General features: G+C 43.7%; 1 long non-coding RNA gene across 1 annotated transcript; it reads right to left on the reverse strand.

Annotated features, from left to right (window-relative positions):
• Nucleotides 1-4,100: 4,100 nt before the first annotated feature.
• Nucleotides 4,101-11,170, reverse strand: LOC112611039. Its single transcript, XR_003116531.1, has 3 exons — nucleotides 11,089-11,170; nucleotides 7,809-7,946; nucleotides 4,101-4,726 (listed from the first exon to the last, which is right to left on the reverse strand). It is a non-coding gene; the product is annotated as an uncharacterized LOC112611039 (long non-coding RNA).
• Nucleotides 11,171-14,961: the final 3,791 nt, after the last annotated feature.

Below are 14,961 nucleotides of genomic sequence, written 5' to 3' on the forward strand. Positions count from 1 at the left end.
CAATCACGGCTCACTGAAACCTGAACATCCTGGGTTCAAGCAATCCTCCCACCTCAGTCTCCTGAATAGCTAGGACTACAGGCACATACTACCATGCCTGGCTAATTTTTGTAATTTTTTGGTAGAGATGGGGTTTCACCATGTTGGTCAGGTTGGTCTCGAACTCCTGACCTTAGCTGATCCACCAGCCTCAGCCTCCTAAAGTGCTAGGATTATAGGGATGAGCCACCGCACCTGTCTTTTTATTCTTGATATTCCCTTTGATTCTTTATTGCCCTCACTTTGGCCCGTGGAAGTCCCTTCAGGCTGGTCCCTGTGTCCTTTTTCATCCTGAGCATCACCTCACTTTCTGGCCCAAGAAGATGCTCCAGGCTCATCTTGGACATTCCCTGCCCCACGCCTGTATATTAGCTTCCTTTGACTGCCGTTTCAAATTACCGCAGATTTGGAAACAACAGAAACTATTTCCTTAAAAATTTGGAGGCCAGGAGTCTGAAACCAGTATTACTGGGCTGAAATTAGGTATTGGCAGGACCACACTCCCTCCAGAGGCTCTAGGGGAGAATCTATCTCTTGCCCCTTCCAGTTTGGGGTAACTGCTGGCACTCCTTGACTTGTGACTGAATCACTGCCTCCGTAGTCACGCTGTCTCCTCTTCTGTCTGTAATCTTCCCCTGTCTTTCTCTTATAAGGACACTTGTGATGGCATTTAGGACCCACTTGCCTAATCCAGGATAATCTCATTTAAAAATCTTTAACTTAATCACATCTGCAAAAATCCTTTTTCCAAATAAGGTAACATTTACAGGTTCCAGGGGTTAAGATGTAGGTATCTTCGAGTGGGCCAGTTTTAAGCCTACCACATCCTGGAATCAGCCATTTCCTGATGGAGTCCTATTTCCTTTTAATAAAGAATAATATCTAGAAGCCATGATGTGGATGCTATGTATGCTTATTGCTACTTGGGTGCCTTTACTTTCAGGCACTCTGTGGAGATAGAGCTAGGAAATTAGGTATGTAGGTAGATCGATAGATATGTCTACGCATGTATATGTGTATCTCTATATATGTATATATTTATATATACACACACAATACACATACATCTTTGTCATGTATTTACGTTAAAAATCAGGAGTTCACACCAATACTTTCAGTTCTATTCCAACACCACAGCATTTATTCTAGCCTTCTTTCATTCTATATTTGTAACTCCTCAAATGCAGATCTCTCCAACAGTGAGTGGCCTGGCTCCCATCATTCTCAATGTGTTTACTTATTTTCTCAATTCCCCTGTAACCAACCTCCTGATCATACTAGCTAAATCTACTCAGGCCTATTACTGCCAACCACACCAGCTTTAGGAGATGAATCCCATCCGCCCTAGGAAAAAAAGAAACCTTTTAATAAAAAAAAGAGGCACAATATGATTTTATTAGAGAAGTAGAAGTGTCAGTGTTGAAGATAAACCTTTCTTCCATTAAGCTCAAAGCACCTTCATTTGGGATCGCACATTTGTTATGCTCAGAGACATGTCCTTAAGTCCCAGAAATGAGAGAATGACTTTTATAATCCAACAGCCTCAAGAGCTTCCCTCTTAAAGGCTTCCAGATGACAGTGATAGGTTCAGAAGTTCCCCGACGCAGCATACATAAACACATTTCATGCTGCATTTTCTCGTCCTTAAAAAAATGTGCATTGCCAGACACGCTGAATCTCAAATTGCTTATAGACATACGATTTTTTCAGTTGGATGAACACCTTTATGCTTAAAAACCCAAAAGACCCTGGGGGGAAGCAATTTCAACATCCATACAGAGACAATAACAGAAGATTTTGCCCCTCCCTAACTCTCTCTCTCTGATGTTGTCAATGGAAGGAAGGGTGGAGTTCAGCAGTACCATTTATATTATCCTAGACAAACACTGGATTTATACTTCTATTGTGTAGCATCATTGTCTAACACCTAACATGGTTTTCCTGTAGGAAAGTCGAGATGGGGTGGTGAAGGCTGGGGTGGCAAGCAGAGGGAAATCAGTGCATTCAATGCATTTGGGTGCCTCTTCTGGACAAAGTGCTCCTTGCTCTCTGGATTTAAGAGTTGCTCTTTGCTCTCTAGTGAGAAAAAAGTTGGGGGTGGGGATCCCTATCTTAGCTGTTGCAATCCCTGGGCTGCTTCAGTGTTAATAACATTCCAAAAATGCAACAGACTTTGTTTTTGCTGCTATCGCGTATGCCAGGCATCTGGGGTGAGAGAAGGAAAATGGAAACCTGAAAGCGTGTGAAACTGTGGAATGATCGTGGTAGCTTTTAGTAGCAGGGACTGGGTCTAATTTTCCTGTGTCGATGACAAAGGTTCAGGAATCAAAGGGAAAAAAATTAAAAAGGAAAAAAAAAAATCTGCTTACTACACATCACTATTCTAAAAAGGCATATATCTGGACACAGAGGAAATGACAAGGCAGATTTGCAATAATTAAGCCTTTTTTACAGGGTCCATATTTGTGGTGTGACCATAAAACAAAGAGAATTTCTTTAACACCAAACAACTTACTTAAACATTCAAAGGAATTGAATCCCTTCAAAGTGGCCACCCAGCCAGTCTGTGCACAATTCTAAGGAGAATGTGGTCGTTCAGAACATTTAGGAAACATGTTTTGGAGTGAACTTCAGAGTCATTTAACGAACCACATAAAATTGTAGGATAGTGACTATAGCAACAGTTTTTTTCCCACTAAAACTAGAATGGCTAGCCATTTATTATCCACTTCTATTCTCTTAATTAGACTTTAAAAGACATGAGATTTATATATATATATATCCCTAAAAGATCTCTAAGGAAAAGACATATCATTAGTGATAGTTCTAATCTTGGTAACTACTAGCTTCCTGAGATGTGCAGACATTTTGCATTCATTTTTTCTTATCTTTTTTCTCCTTTTACCATTGAGGAAACTGAGGCTCAGAAAGAAGTTAAACAACTAGGTCAAAGTGGCAACTGCTAAAATGTGGCAGAATGTGATTTGCATCCAGATCACCTGCTTCCGCAGCTTATATTCCTTTCCGCTGCACTAAATGAGCACCTCCCAATTTTTGGAGCCAAGGTATTAGCCCTAGAAGCATGTGTATTTTAGCCCTAGAAGCATGGCCCCCAAAAGTGGCCATTTCAAAGGCATGATGCTCCTTTGCTTGCAAAAATTCTTGTTTGATTTGTTTAAACTCTATTGTTTCATTGGTCGCATCTCATATTTTATTTCACATAGGAAATGTTTACAACTGAAATAATGGAAAGTTATCCACAAGTGAACATGGCAAATGTTAATATTACCATTTGGAACAATGAGTCTCAGGAACTGGAGGGGGGAGGGGCGCTTGTGCTCACCCACAAGAATCTCAAGGGCAGTGGCTTGGGGCCTGGTTTGAAAACAAAGCAGTGCTTTCTTCTCGTGCTTTTGTGTCCCCTGATATTTAATTTATTTTGAATTTCAGAAAATGAAAGAAGGGCATAAGATGTTTTAAAATTTATTAAAGGGCACAGGTTTTCAAAAGCTTGTAAAATATTATATAAGAAGACATCCATTTCAGTGTTATACATATCTTAGCCTTGGTACAAGAAAACACTGACTGGTAAAAGCTAGAGGTACAGAGGTCAAAGAAAACATATTTTTCAATGCCCATTGTTTAATAATTCAATGCAAACCTTCCTTATTACGCCTCTAAAAAAAATCGCCATTGTTCTGAGAGGAGAACTGGGAAGAGGTTGCAGCCGCCTCTGGGCACTGAAGACACAGCTTGTGAAGTTCTAGGAGCCGAAGACGTTCAAACCTGCTCTCTTGTCCTGACTGCAACCCTGGTGGTGAGAGACAAATACTCTTGCACATCTGCTCGATAGACAGTTGTGGATGGTGGGGGATTCTTTCTGAACAGATTTGTAGCTGCTGTGTAAACAGCTGGGTTTAAGAAATAGCTCCATTTGCACTAGCCTGTTGTTTGATTAAAGAATTTGAATGTGTGGCCCTGCACCTCAAGAAGGCCAGAGGGACTGATTATTGTCTGGGTGAAATGCTACCTTTAAAAAGCACTGTGATCTCTTCTCGGCCTTTTGGCTAAGATCATTTCTGTCCCAGTTGTCCTTCAGATTCTTCTTACTTTTTATTATTTGTGGCTAGATGGTAAGATTCATAGGCTCCAGGGACCATATCTGTTTTACTCACCAGTGTACACTCTGCATATAGCATAGTATTTGCCATATGGTAGGTACTCAGTGGATGAGTAAAGCAAATAATCTTGCTGTATCCTGCTCAGAGCTCTGTGCTGGTCATTGTCCAGAGTTTATTCAAGTTCATTGGGTCGAATTCCAAATGAAGCAGGAGAGTCCATTTTTAATGATGCGTGGACAGGGTGCCACTGCCAGGCCCTTCTTATTACCATTTGGAAAGCAAACCACTGCTACCCCTTTCTGCTGCTGTCAGCGGTATCCTCCCCAGCTTGTTAGAAAGAAATTGGCACTTTGATACACTATCCTTGAAGGCTCCATCAATCCCTGCACTGGAAATGCAAAATCTGGATTCTCTCTGAAGCTAAATGTCTGGGGCTTGGACTCGTTGGGGTGGAGCCCTGGACAGTGGCCAGTGTCATCAGTATAGGCTGCAGAGATAGTTCTCCAGAGGGGGTCTTCAGTCCAAGCCAAGAGGACAGCCACTGGATGGGTCTGAAAGGAAGTCAGCTGCAAAATGGAAATTGATGTGTTACAAGCAATGAAGGAGGAGACAAGGAAAGCCAAAGCTGAAGAGAGGCTGAAGCAGGAGGGAGGAGAAGGGAGGCTTGCAGAGAGCCAGGAGTCAGCACAAGACAAGGTCATAGAAGGACAAGGAACCCTTCTGGGCAAATCCCATCCGTGCCACCATTTTAACACAGAACAGGTGCTCCAGTCATATTTTCTGGACTATAAAATGTCCAGTACTACAAGGAGGGCATTTAAAGGAGAAGAAATAAGAAGAACTGATGCCACTGAGAACAGAGTGAGGGTATAGGACAATCATTCTCATTAGAACCTTAAAATCACCTGGGTACCTTTTGGAACCCATGGATGCCACAGCCTGCCCCTGGAGATCCCAATCTAATTGGTCTGGAGTGGGGCTCAAACATCAGTGGGTTTACAAGCTCCACAGGAGATTCTAATATGCAGCCAGGGGTGCGAACCGCTGGCCTAAGAGATCAAGCAAAGGTGGACATTGAGTGGGGAGAACCGCTGGCCTAGGAGATGAAGCAAAGGTGGACATTGAGTGGTGAGAACCCCTGGCCTAGGAGGTCAAGCAAAGGTGAACATTGAGTGGTGAGAACCGCTGGCCTAGGAGATCAAGCAAAGGTGGACATTGAGAAGGGAAAAGATGCTTATCTACTAAGCTCCTTGTCCCACAGCTGAGGACACTCACCTGCTGGCCTGGTTCACCCCAGGCACTGGGACTTAGTCCCAGCCTATTCCTAGTTCAGTGACATTTAAGAAAACTGATTTTAGTGGCTCAGGTGACTGGTCCAATTGGAACAGATGCCTCAATTTTCTCCTTTTGCTAACCAGACTATGTCCTAAATCACTTGGAGCCTAAAAGACTTACATCGTAAGCAGGATGATAGAATTGAATACAACACAGTGGTTTAACTTTAGACTAGTTAAACTAGTCTAACCATAGTTAGACTAGGGTTGTCAGCAGCAAATAAGAATACAAAATGCCCAGTTAAATTTGAATTTCAAATAAACCGTGATAATTTTTAGTATGTCTTATGAAATATTTAGGACATATTTATACTTACAAGTATTCATTTATCTGAAATTCAAATTTAACAGAGCATCTTGTATTTTAACTGGCAATCCTACTTTAGACTCAAATGCTGTGTTTTAATTTAAGAGCATGGCTAGCTTTTTAGAAAAAATGGAAAGGATTGGGTTATCATATATGAGTTGGGTGGCTGTAGATATTGATTATCCAGAGATAGCCACATCCACACCTGTTTTGCCAACATAACTAATAGTGCCCCCCTTCACTCTCAAAAGTGTCTAGTAGTTTGAATGATAAATTATATGGTCATCCTGTTACAGTAGGTAGCTAGTCAAACACAAACAGGACAGAAGAGGGCCCGCACACCCCACCGGGGAAAGTCAGGTGACCATCAGGTAATGGTCGGGCCATTGTTAACTGTCTCTCTAAAATAATAATTGGTTGCAGCCAGCTCCAGGGAAAGGCAGTCTCCCTATAGATAGAAGAAACCTGAAACTAGTGATAAGCTTCCTGATAAGATCCCAGGAGTTGGGCTTGGGGACTCACACATGCGCAGTAAGAGGCAAAATGGCGGAGTTTAACTGGTATATGATCTTCCGGTGGCATGTCACCAGTAAAGGGAAGAATGTTTCAAGTGAGCATGAGTACAACTCCAGTAAACACACTGTGCATGCTCACCTCCCAAGTGCTAGCAGGTCACCACACATATGGACAAACCACCCTCAAGGAAAGAATTAGGGGAGAAGACCCCAGAAGTATGCCAACATATAAAACCCTAAGTCAAACCTCACTTGTCCTTCAACTGGCCCACTTGGACCTCTTCCAAGTATCTTTTCCTTTCAATCCTACTCTAAAGATTTTTAATAAACTTTCACTCCTGCTCTAAAACTTGCCTTGGTCTCTCCCTCTGCCTTATGCCCCTCAGTGGAATTCTTTCTTCAGAGGAGGCAAGAATTGAGATTGCTGCCGACCCGTACAGATTCTCCACTGCTAACAGTTCCATGTACGGTGACCCAAACTGTGAATACTTGGCTATACTCAGTAAGACAAGATTATACTTGCTTAGTCCTACATAAGAGATCTCTGGTTTTCTTTCTGGAAGCCTGAGGAAACAGAACGTGAACTCCACCCCTGCTGTTACTGTTAAACCCATTATAACTTGCTGACTCACTCTTGCCCTTCTCTGGCTAGACCCAGGCCATCCTAGGGCCTGCAGGAGGCTGGGATGGCAAGTCCCCTCTCTGCCATAAGCATGCCCTGCACCCTGCTGGGAGTAGCAAGAGCTATAAACCTTTGCTCTCTCTTGGAGTGGGAGACGCCTTACTTGCCCACCAGAACTGAAAACGAAGGGAAGTAGCAGTAAAGCTGCTTTCGTGTTTATCTATAGCTGGTGTCTTTAATCTGCCTGTAAAGGACCACTTGGCTAGAGGAGAAAAACATGTTCTCAGTTTTATCTTTGTGACTAGGAAATTAGTCTAACCAGATGAACACACTCAACACTAAACTGATTCTGCTGTTTGTTCTATTCTGTCACTCTGTCTGTGTCACTCTAACTATAGTGGCCTGCCCACACATCACGCCTTAGGCATTTCAGAAAATATCAGCCCTGGGCCATGGCCCTGATTCAGATATTTGTCCAGCCTTCCTCTCTGTGCACACCCCATCCACTACTGAATACCATGTGTCCCATGACAGCCAAACTTCATACTCAGTACCTGATGGCAGCCTCAGGTTTGTCTCCTTGCTTTGATCACCAGGCTTTCTTCTCTCGGTTATCAAATTTGCCCCTTTTTCCACCTGTGCCTCTGCTTGAGTTAGGGCTTTATAGATCCCTGAGTTACAGCATTCATACAGCTCTAAGAGGCATAAGAGATACACCTTCTGTTATCTTTGCTTTCATGGGACCCCTCAGGACATACCTGAGACCCTCAATACCTTAGTTCCCCATCTGTCACTTAATTGGGATAAACATTTTGTCTAGGTAACATCATTCACAGTATAGCCAAATTATTCAAGTGTCCTAGACCTCACCATTCAGAGAATACCACATATAGTCATAGTTCTTGTTCAGAACAGCAGTCAGTTTGTTTCTCTTCTTTCTGTACCTCTCCCCCAAAAATGCCTGAGTTACTTCCCTTGTCTGCATATTGGCCTCCATACAGCTGCCTCCTGAAAAGAAAATAGGAGCTCTGATGAGTACTTGCAAGCCAATCTCCATACCTACTGATTTCTAGACTGACCAGAAAGCCTCGCTGCCGTAGCCAAAGCGGATGGCTGGTCTTCCTGCTGACACCTGCACAGTCTAGGAAGGCCAAAAATGAAAAGAGAACTCTAATTTTTTTTTTTTTTTTTTGAGATGGAGTTTCACTCTTCTCGCCCAGGCTGGAGTGCAGCGATGCAATCTCAGCTCACTGCAACCTCGGCATCCCCGGTTCAAGTGATTCTCCTGCCTCAGCCTCCCGAGCAGCTGGGATCACAGGTGCTCGCCACCATGTCTGGCTAATTTTTGTATTATTAGTAGAGACGGGGTTTTACCACATTGGCCAGGCTGGTCTCGAACTCCTGACCTCTGATGATCTGCCAACCTCGACCTCCCAAAGTGCTGGGATTACAGGTGTGAGCCACTGGGCCTGGCCAGAACTCTAATTAAAAAAAAAAAAAATTAAAATTATTATGACCATACCCACTTGCCGGTCTTCAATTTTCCAGACCAACTTGTTGGGCTTTTATCTTCCCACTGAGCTGTAGGGGCACCTACAGCTCCTCACAATCAGGATCAACAATGACACAGAAAGTTCTCCCAGACAAGCCTCAGCCAGGCTGAGTACCCAACCTCTCCAGGCAAAGCAACTGCTCTGAGCTGCCAGATAACCCTATACTGAGAGCTGTCAGCATGTCTGGATCTCCATGGATCTCCTGTTCCCCAAATCCCTGCTGTGTACTCCACCCACCTCCTGCAACACCACCTGTTACCCTGGCTGGATTGTTCTGACAGCAAATGCCAGGTCCCTGATGCCCACTGCATCCTCTGTGGTCATGGAGATTCCCCCTCCTTGGCCACTTCTTGCCATACCTGCAGCTGGGGCTGCCACTAAGTATCTGGTCACTACTGTGGTTTGGGTTTGGTCTTTCCAAGTACCCTTCAGTCAAATGCCTTCTGAACACCCCTTCCAACAGTATGCTGGGGTGAAAAACAACACAGGTGGAAAAGAGGAGCATGGTCAGGCAGGAGCAACCACTGAGAGGTGCCGGGGAGAGCAGAGCAAATATACCAGATAACCCTGGTTCCTGATAACCTTTTTGTGCCCTTTTCTATTACCACTAATTCAATGAGCCTGGAACGCAGTGACTCAAGCCCCACTATGGGACTGAAAATAGAAAGGCCAATTCAGATGTTCTCTACCCTAAGATGACTTACCATATAAAACCTTTAAAAAATGTAAGCATGGTGTTTTGGATTCAGCAGATATTTAAAACATAATTTAATTTGCCAAAAACTATACAGTTTTAAAAGGAGTTTGATTACTATGTAAGTTACTAACTATAGAAGTAGTATTTTATAAGCTGTTAGGTTAGTACTAACCTAATTTGTTGCAGGGCAAAGTCGCAACAGCTTGCAAACTAAGTAAATACTGCTGAATATTTAATGAGCTGAATGTTCTCTCTGCTAACTTAGCCAGTAAAGGTATAGGTTATACAAAGTCATTTCTAATACATGTCAACTATATAGATCTATAAAATAAAACCATTTCAGTAGTTGCTGGGCCTGAGAAGAGACATATCTTTATTTCTTTGGAACTCTGAGATATAGCTAAAAGTCCAAATGCCAGGTACCTCTAAATGTAACTTCTAGTGTATCTTCTCTTTTTGAGACACCCTAGGAGGAACAGCTAAACAGTAGGGTAATGCCCTGTGCACTCGACTTTGTATGATCCTGGTTCTATGACCTCGCATTCCTGTAGATTCTAACTACCTCCTGGCTGGCACAGTGCCTCCCACGAACTGCCCCTGCTCTGAAGAGATACACGGTTCTTATATCGAGTGCTTGTGGGCTTCATTTTCTGAACTACTTGATCTCACCTACTTTATCTCTGTACCTCACCCTCATTCTGTTGATCCGTTTCACCTCCACCCTGGAGGCCCTCACATTCTTATTTTGTTTTGCTCCCTCAGTTCACATCTTGGGGAGACCAAAATAGCATTTTGATTCCAATTCTGCCACTTACTAATTCTTGTCAACTTACCCTCTCTAAGCCTCACTTTTTTCCTCTGTAATAATACTAATGTATCTTCTCATATGGTTATTATGAAGGTTAAAGGAGACAAAGCATGGAAGGTGCTTAGCAAAGTGCCTGGCACATAGTAACCACTCAATCAATGTTAGCTATTATTACTATTATTTTGCTTTCCTGAGGTGGCTATAGTTTCAGTCATTCGTCATTCTTTTTTTTTTTTTTTAGACGGAATCTGGCTCTGTCAGCCAGGCTGGAGTGCAGTGTTGTGATCTCGGCTTACTGCAACCTCCGCCTCCCGGGTTCAAGCGATTCTACTGCCTCAGCCTCCTGAGTAGATGGGATTACAGGCGCACACCACCACGCCCAGCTAATTTTTGTATTTTTAGTAGAGAAGGGGTTTCACCATGTTGGTCCGACTGGTCTCAAACTCCTGACCTCGTGATCCACCCACCTCGGCCTCCCAAAGTGCTGGGATTACAGGTGTGAGCCACCGTGCCCGTCGGGGTTTTTCTTTTCTACTGCTTTGTCAGGCTGCAAATTTTCTGAACTTTTATGCTCTGTTTCTCTTTTAAAATGGAATGCTTTTAACAGCACCCAAGTCACCTCTTGAATGCTTTGCTGCTTAGAAATTTCTTCTACCAGATACCTGAAATTGTCTCTCTTAAGTTCAAAGTTCCACAAATCTCTAGGGCAGAGGCAAAAAAGCCACCAGTCTATTTGAGAAAACATAACAAGCGTCATCTTTGCTCCAGTTCCCAACAAGTTCCTCATCTCCATCTGAGACCACCTCAGCCTGGACTTTATTGTCTATATCACTATCAGCATTTTTGTCAGTCATTCACCAAGTCTCTAGGAGGTTCCAAACTTTCCCACATTTTCCCGTCGTCTTCTGAGCCCTCCAAACTGTTCCAACCTCTGCCTGTTACCCAGTTCCAAAGTTGCTTCTAGTTTTTGGGGTATCTTTTCAGCAATGCCACATTCTACTGGTACCAATTTACTGTATGAGTCTGTTTTCACACTGCTGATAAAGACATACCTGAGACTGGGAAGAAAAAGGTTTACTTAATTGAACTTACAGTTCCACGTGGCTGGGGAGCCCTCAGAATCGTGGTAGGGTGTGGGGGTGGTGAAAGACACTTCTTACATGGCAGTGGCAAGAGAAAATGAGGAAGAAGCAAAAGTGGAAACTCCTCATACACCCATCAGATCTCGTGGGACTTATTCACTATCACGAGAATAGCATAGGAAAGACCAGCCCCCATGATTCAGTTACCTCCCCCTAGGTCCCTCCCACAACACATGGGAATTCTGGGAGATACAGTTCAAGTTGAGATTTATGTGGGGACACAGTCAAACCACATCAACATGGAAAGAAGCAGTAGAGATAAGTTTTACATGATCACTTCATGATCACAAATGCCAAATTTTATTAAATCAAGAAGCACAGGCCGGGCACAGTAGCTCACACCTGTAATCCCAGAATTTTGGGAGGCTAAGGCAGGCTGATTGCTTGAGCCCAGGAGTTTGAGACCAGCCCAAGCAATATGACAAAACCCAATCTCTAAAAAAAAAATATAAAAAATTAATTGGGTGTGGTGGCACACACCTGTAGTCCCAGCTACCCTGGAAACTGAGGTGGATCACCTCAGCCCAGGAGTTCAAGGCTGCAGTGAGCTGTGATTGCACCACTGCACTCCAGCCTGGGTGACAAAGTGAAACCCCATCTCAAAAACAAAAACAAAAAAGAAGCACATTTTGAGGGTGTTTATTATAAATGTCAAATTCAGGATGATCTAATGTTGATCTTATCAAGGATAGCACCTATAAAATTCTCCAAATGGGTACACTGAAATATTTATTTATTTATTTATTTATTTTTGAGATGGAGTCTCATTCTGTCACTCAGGCTTGAGTGCAGTGGCACGATCTCGGCTGACTGCAACCTCCACCTCCTGGGTTCAAGTGATTCACCTCCCTCACCCTCTTGAGTAGCTAGGATTACAGCTGCCCGTCAACATGTCGGCTACTTTTTTGTATTTTTAGTAGAGGCGGGGTTTCACCATGTTGGCCAGGCTGGTCTCGAACTCCTGACCTCAAGTGATCTGCCCACCTCAGACTCTCAAAGTGCTGGGATTACAGGCATGAATCACCGTACCTGGCCTGAAATACTTTTATAGTCAGTAATGCTTTCAGCTGATTGTTGACTCCATTTATGAAATTTAAATCTAAATAGTAACCCATGAAACTGCAGAGAAGTATGCTTTCTATAATCCTACAAATTCATCTAATATTAGTCTAAGTTAAAGTGGTAGTTGGGGAAGACTTTACTATGACTTGGGTTTGAGCCACCACAATTTTTTCTGTTTGGAGAATAGCATGCTTTCATTCATGGCCCATTTGTTCACTTTGAGATAGAATGGGAGCCTCTTTGTATGTCATTTCCAGAAAAATATTGACATTTGCCACCAAGCATCTATGTTAAGCATGGTGTTTATGTGATCATTTCAAACGTCTTTGCTATTCCGCCTGTTGAGAGGTTGGATCTATGTCCCTTTTACTTGAATCTGGGCATGTATAGACAACAGGGTTTGGTGAAAATGTGTGATTTTTCTTTGCAAGATTAGGAGTAGGGTGAATCAACAGAGGTGCCTAGGTTGCAAAATTGATAGGCATTCACTATTAGGGCCATGAAAGTGCAGGTATTAATGTGTGATCCAAAAATCCTTATGCATGTGCCCATGTCTATATCCAGCCACATACCCTCACCCCAGACCTCCTTGTCTTCAGTTATTTTGTCTTTTTTCTTCTTCTAAGCCCCTGATCGGATCCACTCTCTGGGAACCTGTATGTATTCTTACCTTGAATGCCTTCTTCCACACACACTGGATGACCAGGTGTACTGCTCTCCGGACCACCCATTGGGAAGATTTTCCCTTTTCAACCGTCTTTCAAGGCCACCCCTTAAAGCACCCACAAATAAAACTCACCAGTTTATAAGCTAAACTTGGGCAGGTCTTTCAACTACTTCAGTGGGACCTCCCATATGATCACAACTACAACTCAGTGCAACTATAGTGGGTGACATGGGGCTCCAGGCTACCTGGTCATGCAGCTGTCTCATACCGTCAGGTCCTGCCTGGGCTCAATCCCGAGTACCACTGTTGACTTACGCTGCTTTGCTGAGACCATCTGACTTTATGACTTGGTGTATGTGACAAGCCCAGCTCATAGTTAATAGTTCCAGAATCATAGTCACTTGGTGTTTCATGATCAAGTGCTCTATCCCTGCTAGTAACACACCAAGAGCTGCTTCTCAAAGGGCACATCGTTTCTGATGTGGTTGGCATGAACTTACTCCAGAATCTCAGAGGTCTGCACTGGGATGATTCTTTCTGGAGCTTGCCATAAACTTCTTACTGCGTGTTCCCTTACCTATGATACTTCCAGTAACATGAGATCTGGTGGATTATGTGGCCCAGGTGGCAGGGTTGATTGCAGCAAAGCCTGGACTTGCTGCAGAGTCTTCCTGCTCTGGGCTCTACTCAAAAACTGAAAACCTGGCCGGGCGCGGTGGCTCAAGCCTGTAATCCCAGCACTTTGGGAGGCCGAGGCGGGTGGATCATGAGGTCAGGAGATCGAGACCATCCTGGCTAACATGGTGAAACCCCGTCTCTACTAAAAATACAAAAAACTAGCCGGGCGTGGTGGCGGGCGCCTGTAGTCCCAGCTACTCGGAGGCTGAGGCAGGAGAATGGCGTGAACCTGGGAGGCGGAGCTTGCAGTGAGCCGAGATCGGGCCACCGCACTCCAGCCTGGGTGACACAGCGCGAGACTCCGTCTCAAAAAAAAAAAAAAAAAAAAACCTGAAAACCTTTGGTGTCACCTTGAATACTGACTGGAGCAACATATCTAGGTGTGAAATGTGTTGCCTCCAATACTCAAAGTGGGCAGACCAGGAACTGTGTTTTCTTCCTTTTGGTAGAGAATGCAAAATGCAGCAATTTATTTTACTTTAGTTTCATTGATTTTCTCTATTCTTCTTTTGCCTCTCCTATAGTGGATAAGGTTGAATGTAATAAACCCATCACCAGGTGGCTGCTGGGTCCCCCCAGGAACTCTGCATGGGTCCCTGCTATTGGCAAATGAGGCACTTAGCAATGGCAGTAGCCATATCGACCTTGGTGAGAAGCTCGTATAGTTGAGCCCACAACTACTTAGGACATGGACCCATCGAGTAAGGACTGGAGTGTCTGAGAGCCACAGAATACTTCTACCCATCACTTTGAATTTTTTATGGCCTTCTCTGCAGTGAGCATTCACAAGGGAAACAAGTATCCTCATACCCCCTGCCCGCTTCAAGATGTCTATCCTTGTGCCATTTTCCAGTCCTCCAATCACCAATCTTCCAATCCTGTTCTTTCCAATCCTGTTCTCTCTGACATCTATCCACTGCTTATGAATGACTGCCTATTTGCAGACCTGACAGGGTGGGTAACCAAATGTACTTCTCTCAGTTTTGCCCATTGAAAGAATTTCTCTTTACTACTCTCTTACATGCACCTGATTTGGGCTGTAATCCTGCAGAAATCTACTTCTGGAACCATTTGTAAACTAAATATGAGTTTTTCTCTCTCAGTCAGCTGATTAAAAGAAACTCCCCATGACACCATAAGGTTTGTACTGAGAAACAGGAGGCAATGCCACAGGACTAAGTGCTGTATGAGTCTAAGGCACTGCTCATGCAACTTACTTGTGTCTTTAGGATCTTCTTGAGTCCCATCTCACATATTATTTTCATGTGGTGATGGATTAGTGCTGAGCATACTCCCAACTTAGAACCTGCTGGACCAGGTACCACCAAGTTCGTGATAGGCATCTTGGTTTACATTGTCACTTGCTGCCTCTAGCAAAGCCCAATAGCAAGTAAGGAATTTCATGGGACGAGAATT

This window comes from Theropithecus gelada, chromosome 1 (assembly GCF_003255815.1).
Source record: "Theropithecus gelada isolate Dixy chromosome 1, Tgel_1.0, whole genome shotgun sequence".
Lineage (NCBI taxonomy): Eukaryota > Metazoa > Chordata > Mammalia > Primates > Cercopithecidae > Theropithecus > Theropithecus gelada.